This window comes from Coregonus clupeaformis, unplaced genomic scaffold (assembly GCF_020615455.1).
Source record: "Coregonus clupeaformis isolate EN_2021a unplaced genomic scaffold, ASM2061545v1 scaf0034, whole genome shotgun sequence".
NCBI lineage: Eukaryota > Metazoa > Chordata > Actinopteri > Salmoniformes > Salmonidae > Coregonus > Coregonus clupeaformis.
Genome location: NW_025533489.1, coordinates 309,955 through 322,419, shown reverse-complemented (window position 1 = coordinate 322,419; position 12,465 = coordinate 309,955). Strand labels below are relative to the sequence as shown.

Sequence of the window (12,465 nt, the reverse complement as noted above, 5' to 3'; positions counted from 1 at the left end):
GAGAGAGCAGAGAGAGACAGAGAGAGAGAGAGAGAGAGAGAGAGAGAGAGAGAGAGAGAGAGACAGACAGACTGACAGAGAGAGAGAGAGAGAGAGAGAACAGCGAGAGAGAGCAAGAGCAAAGAGAGAAACAGAGAGAGAGACAGACAGAGAGCAAGAGCGAGAGACAGAGGGAGAGAGAAAGCTGTCTCTCTCTCTCTCTCTCTCCCCCTCCATCTCTACCACTCTCTCCCTCCATCTCTTTCTCTCCCTCCCTCCATCTCTACCACTCTCTCCCTCCATCTCTTTTCTCTTCCTCCGTCCGTCCGTCATAAAACTGAGCGTAGCCCTCGGCTGTTGGAACACGGTGGAATCATGCACACAACTGTGCTGTTATAACACGATTTATCAAAGTAGAACTGAATTATGACTAGGTCAGTTATACACTACGGAACGTTGGAGTGATGTCCCATCAAATTCTTCATGTAAAATTCATATTGTGTTATTACTGTAATCATTCTGAACACCATGTGCTGTAGCATAATTGTGTTGATGGCAGATCAGATAGACATGGATAAAAGGATGAAGACATACATATGTATGACCTTCTGCGTATGAATAATGAATAATAATCCTTAATTATAATAATATAATATGCCATTTAGCAGACGCTTTTATCCAAAGTGACTTACAGTCATGTGTGCATAAATTTTTACGTATGGGTGGTCCCGGGGATCGAACCCACTACCCTGGCGTTACAAGCGCCGTGCTCTACCAATTGAGCTACAGAGGTAAGCGGTAAGCTGTGAAGGAACTGAAGCACATAATGACATTCCTTTGGTGCCTTGTCGGGAACACAAACCATTAGACAGGGTCTTCACAACAGACCGCTGGGGGAAAGGAAACATGCTAGTCCATCATCTAGCCCAGTGTGTGTGTATGATAGGCCAATCATCTAGCCCAGTGTGTGTGTATGATAGGCCAATCATCTAGCCCAGTGTGTGTGTATGATAGGCCAATCATCTAGCCCAGTGTGTGTGTATGATAGGCCAATCTCTGCCAATCTCTGCTGTTTGAGAATGAATAGGATGACATGTTTGCTCATATAGCAGCACCCGCCCTTAAGTGGCACTAAGAGACACCATTATATTGCATGATTATAATCAGTGTCTTGACAGTGTCCCTCAGAATGATGAGAGTAATAATTATAATCCATCTATGGCGGCAATGTTGCCTGACAGTGACACACTCTCTCTCCACACACACACACACACACACACAACCTTTGCATACATATTTAATCTACAGTGGGGGAAAAAAAGTATTTAGTCAGCCACCAATTGCGCAAGTTCTCCCACTTAAAAAGATGAGAGGGCCTGTAATTTTCATCATAGGTACACGTCTACTATGACAGACAAATTGAGAAAAAAAAATCCAGAAAATCACATTGTAGGATTTTAATGAATTTATTGCAAATTATGGTGGAAAATAAGTATTTTAAGTATTTGGTCACCTACAAACAAGCAAGATTTCTGGCTCTCACAGACCTGTAACTTCTTCTTTAAGAGGCTCCTCTGTCCTCCACTCGTTACCTGTATTAATGGCACCTGTTTTAACTTGTTATCAGTATAAAAGACACCTGTCCACAACCTCAAACAGTCACACTCCAAACTCCACTATGGCCAAGACCAAAGAGCTGTCAAAGGACACCAGAAACAAAATTGTAGACCTGCACCAGGCTGGGAAGACTGAATCTGCAATAGGTAAGCAGCTTGGTTTGAAGAAATCAACTGTGGGAGCAATTATTAGGAAATGGAAGACATACAAGACCACTGATAATCTCCCTCGATCTGGGGCTCCACGCAAGATCTCACCCCGTGGGGTCAAAATGATCACAAGAACGGTGAGCAAAAATCCCAGAACCACACGGGGGGGACCTAGTGAATGACCTGCAGAGAGCTGGGACCAAAGTAACAAAGCCTACCATCAGTAACACACTATGCCGCCAGGGACTCAAATCCTGCAGTGCCAGACGTGTCCCCCTGCTTAAGCCAGTACATGTCCAGGCCCGTCTGAAGTTTGCTAGAGTGCATTTGGATGATCCAGAAGAGGATTGGGAGAATGTCATATGGTCAGATGAAACCAAAATAGAACTTTTTGGTAAAAACTCAACTCGTCCGTGTTTGGAGGACAAAGAATGCTGAGTTGCATCCAAAGAACACCATACCTACTGTGAAGCATGGGGGTGGAAACATCATGCTTTGGGGCTGTTTTTCTGCAAAGGGACTAGGACGACTGATCCGTGTAAAGGAAAGAATGAATGGGGCCATGTATCGTGAGATTTTGAGTGAAAACCTCCTTCCATCAGCAAGGGCATTGAAGATGAAACGTGGCTGGGTCTTTCAGCATGACAATGATCCCAAACACACCGCCCGGGCAACGAAGCGAGTGGCTTCGTAAGAAGCATTTCAAGGTCCTGAGTGGCCTAGCCAGTCTCCAGATCTCAACACCATAGAAAATCTTTGGAGGGAGTTGAAAGTCTGTGTTGCCCAGTGACAGCCCCAAAACATCACTGCTCTAGAGGAGATCTGCATGGAGGAATGGGCCAAAATACCAGCAACAGTGTGTGAAAACCTTGTGAAGACTTACAGAAAACGTTTGACCTGTGTCATTGCCAACAAAGGGTATATAACAAAGTACTAAAACACTTTTGTTATTGATCAAATACTTATTTTCCACCATAATTTGCAAATAAATTCATTAAAAATCCTACAATGTGATTTTCTGGATTTTTTTTTCTCATTTTGTCCGTCATAGTTGACGTGTACCTATGATTAAAATTACAGGCCTCTCTCATCTTTTTAAGTGGGAGAACTTGCACAATTGGTGGCTGACTAAATACTTTTTTTCCCCACTGTAAATGCCTGTGGACAAGTAGCACACTCATGTTAAAGAGAGCATCGCTTCATAAATGTTCATGAAAGTGGATCGCTTTTATTCTGAAAACTACTAGTTCCACACACTTCTATAAGCACCGGTTGACAAGTAGCCTTGTTCACTAGTCCTGCTGAATTACCTCTATCAATGTCCAGGAAAGTGGCTTGCTTTCTCTGTATAGACTTATTCAAGTATATTAACATCAACCCTGGGGGCTAAAATAAGGTCTGTCTATTTTTGAAGGTCTAATGTTGTTACAATATACTAAGGATGTTTGGAAGGAGAGTGAGGACATGGTTTGGAGCAGTAGCTTGGAGAGAGGAGGATTGGAATGTATTGGCTGTGTCTGGAGCAAAGCAATGTAGTGACATCATCATAGAGGCAATAGCCTCCATGAGTAGTGGCTATTTAAAGAGGGAATCTGTATTTTTTCCTACTAGGATAAGATATCTCATCCTAGCTGTTCAATGGTCTGATTAATGGTCTGACACACAAACTCAGGATTGTGGCTTTAAAAAAAAGTTGACTAGTCCTTTAAAGTTTAGCTGATTGTATAGTCTTTCATCTAGGGAAAGTGTTGTGACCTTACCTCAGATAGGCCACTTCCTGATTACACTACATAATCACTTATAGACCACATCACAAGAAGATTAGCCTAGCGCCATTTTTCATCCTCGGACTAAACATTACTGACAACAATGCTGATGAGTAATGAAAACCCCTCAACAGGGAATTACAGGTATAGTTGATCTGTAATTAATCAGGCTTGTTTTGAGCCAATTTACCACTAGGACAAAACGACCTTGCTGTGGCTGGCCAGTGAGCGGTGACGCCCCCCTCAGGTGCTAGCTTAGCCCATTAGCGCTCTCCTCCCAACAGCTAGTCCAGATAATAAATGACTTTCCTCCACAGTGTTCTCACGGGACCCTCTCCAAATTAATTTAGATTGAAGTCAGCAGGTCAGGTTTATAACCGGGAAATAGGCCAATAATGACCCGCGTGACAAGCCACGCTCCATCAGCGGGTGACACTAATTACGTATGCTGCTCGGTTAATGTAAATTATCATTATGGGTTGGGCAGGGAAGGGCATCATGGTGAAATATCAGCACAACTCACCAGACTGGGACCGATGCCCTGTCACAACACACTAACATTACCTAATATTAGTCACTGTGACCAAGAACCTGGAGTAAACATCCACAAACACACACTATCACATCTTCACACACACACATGCCCCAACCCGTGTTTAATGATAGAGAGGTAGGAAAGTTCAGCCCTATCAATCTCTAAGAAATATTCTATTGACTCTGAAACCTTATTTGTGTAAGGTATCAGTGAGGTATGGATTGTTCTTAGGGCTCAGTCTGTCTGATAAATGGGGGTGAAAAAAACAAATTAAAATGCTTGACTGCGTTCACTATTGGAGTAATATAATGTCTTAGAAATACTCTCAACTCTATTTGTCTCACTCTATTGCTATTTGTAAGGAGTCCAATCCAATTATAGTATGAGACCTGAAACTCCCTCCTATGGAGATACAGAATAAAGGTTGTCTTCAATGCACCATAGGACCAGCACTCAGATTGAGGATCCAATCCAAAATGCCACCCTATTCCCTATATAGTGCACTACTTTCAACCATGGCCCATTGGGAACTCCACAGGGAATAGGATCCCATATAGGATGCACCCTAGCCTTCAGTTCCTCACTTGTGTGGCCAGTCTACTGTATCACTCTCCCAAAGGAAACAGTCTTTATGATGATGAATACTGCAAGGCAAGTGCATTGGAGCCAGTCCAGTGAAAGTGAACCTGCCTTATTAATAAACAAGCTTGAAAAGGTATCCTGAAGGAATACATATCTGGAATTCCTAGAGGGCTTACTGTGTATATAGGTAGAAAAAAGTATCTAAGTCAAATTATATACAATGACCTAAAATTGAATTTATGAGTATATAATGATGTTTTTATTACTGCTTATTAAGAGCTTTATAACATTCATTTTAAAGAAAACATTTCAGATGCACCAGATAAGGTAGATGTAGATTTCAATCTCAGGAACATTCTTTAGATTGGACACGTTTCTCCTCTTCAAATACTTCACCGGATTCGTGTTTGGACATGAACCACCAGGCAAGGTAGGTGCTGTCAGCATGATATCAGCTCATTGAGAGGGAAATCCAAGCAACTGACTTTGCCAAGAAAGTAGGGTACTGGCTACTCGGGTTTTACAAATGTAGGCCTAAACACCGCAACACTGTGTATTACCAAAGATGGTTAAGAAACTCTGTGGTATTCGGCATACGTACTAACATAGACCTAGTAGATCCGCATAAAGAATGCCAAACAAAAAGCAACAGCAAAAACATTACAAATAGTACTGTTATAAAAACAAAAATCTAAAAAATATATATATAAAAGTACACCATTCATTCAAGATAAACAATTCTGTTAATAATTGTAATGAAAATGAGAAGAAGAAAAACAACGGATTACACTGGTATAGGTCTATTCCTTCCACAGTGCGTCAAGTGCGACTACAGCCCGAATAATTTCAGCACATAAGATACGTTTCAGTCTATGCATTGCAAACTCACATTTTCACTATGTGGAGGTCGCGTTCATAGAATTAGGAATGAATAGCATCTCTGTGGTGATATTAACCTCTTTAGAAACTCGCTCAGAGTTTGAGTGCAACACCTTCTCCACAGTCCACAATCACCAACGCAATTTGAACACTTCTAAAAACAACATCATTGATCGAATGGAAAAACTGTACCAAAAGAATATGCATTGTAGCCTATTGAACAAGATGTGTAGATGTGTGCTCTTACCTGCCGTCATTCTCAGCACTTGCCCCTAAACAGCATCCGTACAACACCATCAACTTTATCCATAATTCCATGGTTAGGGAATGAGCGCACACCGCGCTTCCTCTCCTAAAATCCAAGTAAAACGTCCGACTAGACACCGCAATGTGCAATCGTTTGAACGAAACGAAACACCAGATTTGTTCCCTACCAACGTTAAACGCACTGGCATGAGAGGAGGTTCGCTGTTGTCCTTGAAACAGATCCTTTAAAATGTTTCCGAGGTGCAGCAAAGGCAGTGTGAGAAACCAGCCCCTTGCTTCCTCGCGAAGTGACCCAGCGCGTGTGGAGCGGGGTGCACTCTACTGGTGTTAAATGGACCCCGCAGCTTTCTTCTCTCACGGTCTCTCTATCTCTCCGCACAAGTTCACTGGGCTGCTACCCAATGAAAACGCATCAGGGCAGTCGGAGCGGCCACTGCTCATCTGCATGACCGTTGTGAATACACTGCTGTTAGTCATTTGTCGTGGTATAGTGCTGTGCCACTTCACGCAGAGGTAGGCTGGAAATCCATTTATAAAACATAAAAATAAAAGCCAATTGACGACGGTCCATTTATTTATTTATTATTATTTGGGAGTCCCATTGAGATCAATATCTCTTTCACAAGGGAGGAGCCTTTCCATGTGTGATACAGGTTGCACTCATGCACTGGCTGTGAATACTTTGAATGCCTTAATTAATTGCATAGCCTGCTGAGACACGCAGTAGCATCGCCCACCCAGTAATAAGGAGTTCTAGCCTACTGCCTATACACCCTGTACAGAATTTACAGTACAAAACATACTTTAGGGGAACATAAAGGTATCATATTTTTCCCATAAATGCACAGATTGTGCTTTTGAGGATAAACGTTAAAAAGGTCTCGCATAATAAATCAATGCAAATCCATCCTTCAGTGATATCATCCCTGAACAGAACTCCAAGGCTAGATATCAGGCTCAACATTATAAATATATTTAAAGAGACAGTTCAATTCACTTTTTCGCATAGTCAATCATAATTAATCACAGAGGTACATACAGTTGAAGTCGTAAGTTTACATAAACTTAGGTTGGAGTCATTAAAACTAGTTTGTTCATGACACAAGTAATGTTTCCAACAATTGTTTACAGACAGATTATTTCACTTATAATTCACTGTATCACAATTCCAGTGGGTCAGAAGTTTACATACACTAAGTTGATTGTGCCTTTAAACAGCTTGGAAAATTCCAGAAAATGATGTCATGGCTTTAGAAGCTTCTGATAGGCTAATTGACATCATTTTAGTCAGTTGGTGGTGTACCTGTGGATGTATTTCAAGGCCTACCTTCAAACTCAGTGCCGCTTTGCTTGACATCATGGGGAAATCCAAAGAAATCAGCCAAAAATTGTAGACCTCCACAAGTCTGGTTCATCCTTGGGAGCAATTTCCAAACGTCTGAAGGTACCACATTTATCTGTACAAACAATAGTACGCAAGTATAAACACCATGGGACCACGCAGCCGTCATACTGCTCAGGAAGGAGACGCGTTCTGTCTCCTAAAGATGAAACGTACTTTGGTGCCAAAAGTGCAAATCAATCCCAGAACAACAGCAAAGGACCTTGTGAAGATGCTGGAGGAAACAGGTAAAGGTATCTATATCCACAGTAAACGAGGTCCTATATCGACATAACCTGAAAAGCCGCTCAGCAAGGAAGAAGCCACTGCTCCAAAACCGCCATAAAAAAGCCAGACTACGGTTTGCAACTGCACATGGGGACAAAGATCATACTTTTTGGAGAAATGTCCTCTGGTCTGATTAAATAAAAATAGAACTGTTTGGCCATAATGACCATCGTTATGTTTGGAGGAAAAAGGGGGTCGCTTGCAAGCCGAACAACACCATCCCAACCCTGAAGCATGGGGGTGGCAGCATCATGCTGTGGGGGTGCTTTGCTGCAGGAAGGACTGGTGCACTTCACAAAATAGATGGCATCATGAGGAAGGAAAATTATGTGGATATATTGAAGCAACATCTCAAGACATCAGTCAGGAAGTTAAAGCTTGGTCGCAAATGGGTCTTCCAAATGGACAATGACCCCAAGCATACTTCCAAAGTTGTGGCAAAATGGCTTAAGGACAACAAAGTCAAGGTATTGGAGTGGCCATCACAAAGCCCTGACCTCAATCCTATAGAAAATGTGTGGGCAGAACTGAAAAAGCGTGTGTGAGCAAGGAGGCCTACAAACCTGACTCAGTTACACCAGCTCTGTCAGGAGGAATGAGCCAAAATTCACCCAATTTATTGTGAGAAACTTCTGGAAGGCTACCTGAAACATTTGACCCAAGTTAAACAATTTAAAGGCAATGCAACCAAATACTAATTGAGTGTATGTAAACTTCTGACCCACTGGGAATGTGATGAAAGAAATAAAAGCTGAAATAAATAATTCCCTCTACTATTATTCTGACATTTCACATTTAAAAAATAAAGTGGTGATCCTAACTGACTTAAGACAGGGAATCTTTACTAGGATAAATGTCAGGAATTGTGAAAAACTGAGTTTAAATGTATTTGGCTAAGATGTATGTAAACTTCCGACTTCAACTGTATGGTCATAAAGGATTATATACATACAAATCGGGCAGAGTTAAAACCTAAACTCTTAGAAAAAAAGGTTCTGGATAGAACCAAAAGGGTTATATTGCTATTTTGATCAGAACCCCATGGGGTTCTTCTTCACTGAAACAAAATTGTTTCCATATAGAACCCTTGTGTTCCATATAGGGTTCTATTAGGAACCAATTTCTGCCTACTGGGCAGCCAGGCCCAGCCAATCAGAATAAGTTTTTTACCCACAAAAAGGGCATTATTACAGACAGAAATACTCCTCAATTTCATCAGCTGTCCGGGTGGCTGGTCTCAGATGATCCCGCAGGTGAAGAAGCCGGATGTGGAAGTCCTTGGCTGGTGTGGTTACACGTGGCCTGCGGTTGTGAGGCCGGTTGGACGTGCTGCCAAATTCTCTAAAACAACGTTGGAGGCAGCTTATGGTAGAGAAATTAACATTAAATTCTCTGGCAACAGCTCTGGTGGACATTCCTGAAGTCAGCATTCCAATTGCACGCTCCCTCAAAATTTGAGACATCTGTGGCATTGTGTTGTGTGACAAAACATTTAAGAGTGGCCTTTTATTGTCTCCAGCGCAAGGTGCACCTGTGTAATGATCATGCTGTTTAATCAGCTTCTTGATATGCCACACCTGTCAGGTGGATCTTGGCAAAGGAGAAATGCTCACTAACAGGGATGTAAACAAAGTTGGGCACAACATTTGAGAGAAATAAGCTTTATGTGTGTATGGAACATTTCTGGGAACTTTTATTTCAGCTCATGAAACATGGGACCAACACTTTACATGTTGCGTTTATATTTTTGTTCAGTATATATGAACCTTTAGGGGTGCCATATAGAAGCAAGCATAGAACCCTTTTTGGTTCTATCCAGAACCTTTTTTTCTAAGAGTCTAGGCAACAGTAAAAAAATATTATGTTGGAAAATTGGACCCACTAATATGACCATTATACACAGGACACGCGGTGGCCGAGATGCAATTACAGTGACCTATTTCAAAAACTACTTTAATACCTCTAATAATGAGGTATTAATGAGATAGAAAATCTAATATATACAGTGCATTCTGAAATTATTCAGACCCATTGACTTTTCCACATTTTGTTACGTTACAGCCTTTTTCTAAAATTGATTAAATCGTTTCCCCCCTCATCAATCTATACACAACACCCCCATAATGGCAAAGGAAAACAGGTTTTCAGAAATCTTTGAAAAATGTATTAAACTAAAAAAACATAAATATTACATTTACATAAGTATTCAGACCCTTTACTCAGTACTTTGTTGAATAACCTTTGGCAGCGATTACAGCCTCGAGTCTTCTTGGGTATGACGCTACAAGCTTGGCACACCTGTATTTGGGGAGTTTCTCCCATTCTTCTCTGCAGATCCTCTCAAGCTCTGTCAGGTTGGATGGGGAGCGCCGCTGCACAGCTATTTTCTGGTCTCTCTAGAGATGTTCGATCGGGTTCAAGTCCGGGCTCTGGCTGGACCACTCAAGGACATTCAGAGACTTGTCCCGAAGCCACTCCTGCGTTGTCTTGGCTGTGTGCTTAGGGACATTGTCCTGTTGGAAGGTGAACCTTCGTCCCAGTTTGAGGTCCTGAGTGCTCTGGAGCAGGTTTTCATCAAGGATCTCTCTGTGCTTTGCTCCGTTAATCTTTTCCTCGGTCCTGACAAGTCTCCCATTCACTGCCACTGAAAACATCCCCACAGTATGATGCAGCCACCACCATGCTTCACCGTAGGGATGGTGCCAGGTTTTCTCCAGACGTGACGCTTGGCATTCAGGCCAAAGAGTTCAATCTTGGTTTCATCAGACCAGATAATCTTGTTTCTCATGGTCTGAGTCCTTTAGATGCCTTTTGGCAAACTCCAAGCGTGCTGTCACGTGCCTTTTACTGAGGAGTGGCTGCCGTCTGGCCACTCTACCATAAAGGCCTGATTGGTGGAGTACTACAGAGAAGGTTGTCCTTCTGGAAGTTTCTCCCATCTCCACAGAGGAACTCTGGGGCTCTGTCAGAGTGACCATCGGGTTCTTGGTCACCTCCCTGACCAAGGCCCTTCTCTACCGTTTGCTCAGTTTGGCCGGGCGGCCAGCTCTAGGAAGAGTCTTGGTGGTTCCAAACTTCTTCCATTTAAGAATGATGGAGGCCACTGTGTTCTAGGGGACATTCAATGCTGCATAATTGTTTTGTTACCCTTCCCCAGATCTGTGCCTCAACACAATCCTGTCTCGGAGCTCTACAGACAATTCCTTCAACCTCATGGCTTGGTTTTGGCTCTGACATGCACTGTCAACGGTGGGACCTTATATAGACAGGTGTTTGCCTTTCCAAATCATGTCCAATCAATTGAATTTACCACCGGTGGACTCCAATCAAGTTGTAGAAACATCTCCAGGATGATCAATGGAAACAGGATGCACCTGAGCTGAATTTCGAGTCTCATAGCAAAGGGTCTGAATACTTATGTAAATAAGGTATTTCAGTTTTTTATTTTGAATACATTTGCAATAAATTCTAAAAACCAGTTTTTGCTTCGTCATTATGGGGTATTGTGTGTAGATTGATTAGGATTTTTTTTCTTTAATCAATTTTTGAATAAGGCTGTAATGTAACAAAATGTGGAAAAAGTCAATGGGTCAGAATACTTTCCGAATGCTCTGTACATAAACTCAGCAAAAAAATAACCATCCTCTCACTGTCAACTGCGTTTATTTTCAGCAAACTTAACATGTGTAAATATTTCTATGAACATAACAAGATTCAACAACTGAGACATAAACTGAACAAGTTCCACAGACATGTGACTAACAGAAATTGAATAATGTGTCCCTGGGGGGGGGGTCAAAATCAAAAGTAACAGTCAGTATCTGGTGTGGCCACCAGCTGCATTAAGTACTGCAGTGCATTTCCTCCTCATGGACTGCACCAGATTTGCCAGTTCTTGCTGTGAGATGTTAACCCCCTCTTCCACCAAGGCACTTGCAAGTTCTGGGGGGAATGGCCCTAGCCCTCACCCTCCAATCCAACAGGTCCCAGACGTGCTCAATGGGATTGAGATCCGGGCTCTTCCCTGGCCATGGCAGAACACTGACATTCCTGTCTTGCAGTAAATCACGCACAGAACGAGTAGTATGGCTGGTGGGATTGTCATGCTGGAGGGTCATGTCAGGATGAGCCTGCAGGAAGGGTACCACATGAGGGAGGAGGATTACTTCCCTGTAACGCACAGCGTTGAGATTGCCTGCAATGACAACAAGCTCAGTCTGATGATGCTGTGACACACCGCCCCAGACCATGATGGACCCTCCACCTCCAAATCGATCCCGCTCCAGAGTACAGGCCTCGGTGTAACGCTCATTCCTTCGACGATAAACGCAAATCCGACCATCACCCCTGGTGAGACAAAACCGCGACTTTTTGCCAGTCCTGTCTGGTCCAGCGACGGTGGGTGTGTGCCCATAGGCAACATTGTTGCCGGTGATGTCTGGTGAGGACCTGCCTTACAACAGGCCTACATGCCCTCAGTCCAGCCTCTCTCAGCCTATTGCGGACAGTCTGAGCACTGATGGAGGGATTGTGCGTCCCTGGTGTAACTCGTGCAGTTGTTATTGCCATCTTGTACCTGTCCCGCAGTTGTGATGTTCGGATGTACCGATCCTGTGCAGGTGTTGTTACACGTGGTCTGCCACTGTGAGGACGATCAGCTGTCCGTCCTGTCTCCCTGTAGCGCTGTCTTAGGCATCTCACAGTACAGACATTGCAATTTATTGCCCTGGCCACATGTGCAGTCCTCATGCCTCCTTGCATCATGCCTAAGGCACATTCACGCAGATGAGCAGGGACCCTGGACATATTTCTTTTGGTGTTTTTCAGAGTCAGTAGAAAGGCCTCTTTAGTGTCCTAAGTTTTCATAACTGTGACCTTAATTGCCTACCGTCTGTAAGCTGTTAGTGTCTTAACGATCGTTCCACAGGTGCATGTTCATTAATTGTTTATGGTTCATTGAACAAGCATGGGAAACAGTGTTTAAACCCTTTATAATGAAGATCTGTGAAGTTATTTGGATTT

The 12,465-nt window shown here is 42.8% G+C and overlaps 1 pseudogene; it reads right to left on the bottom strand.

Moving 5' to 3' along the window:
- The window catches only part of LOC121556734, a 55,333-nt pseudogene extending 49,147 nt beyond the window's left edge, over positions 1-6,186 (bottom strand).
- Between the last annotated feature and the right edge of the window lie 6,279 nt (positions 6,187-12,465).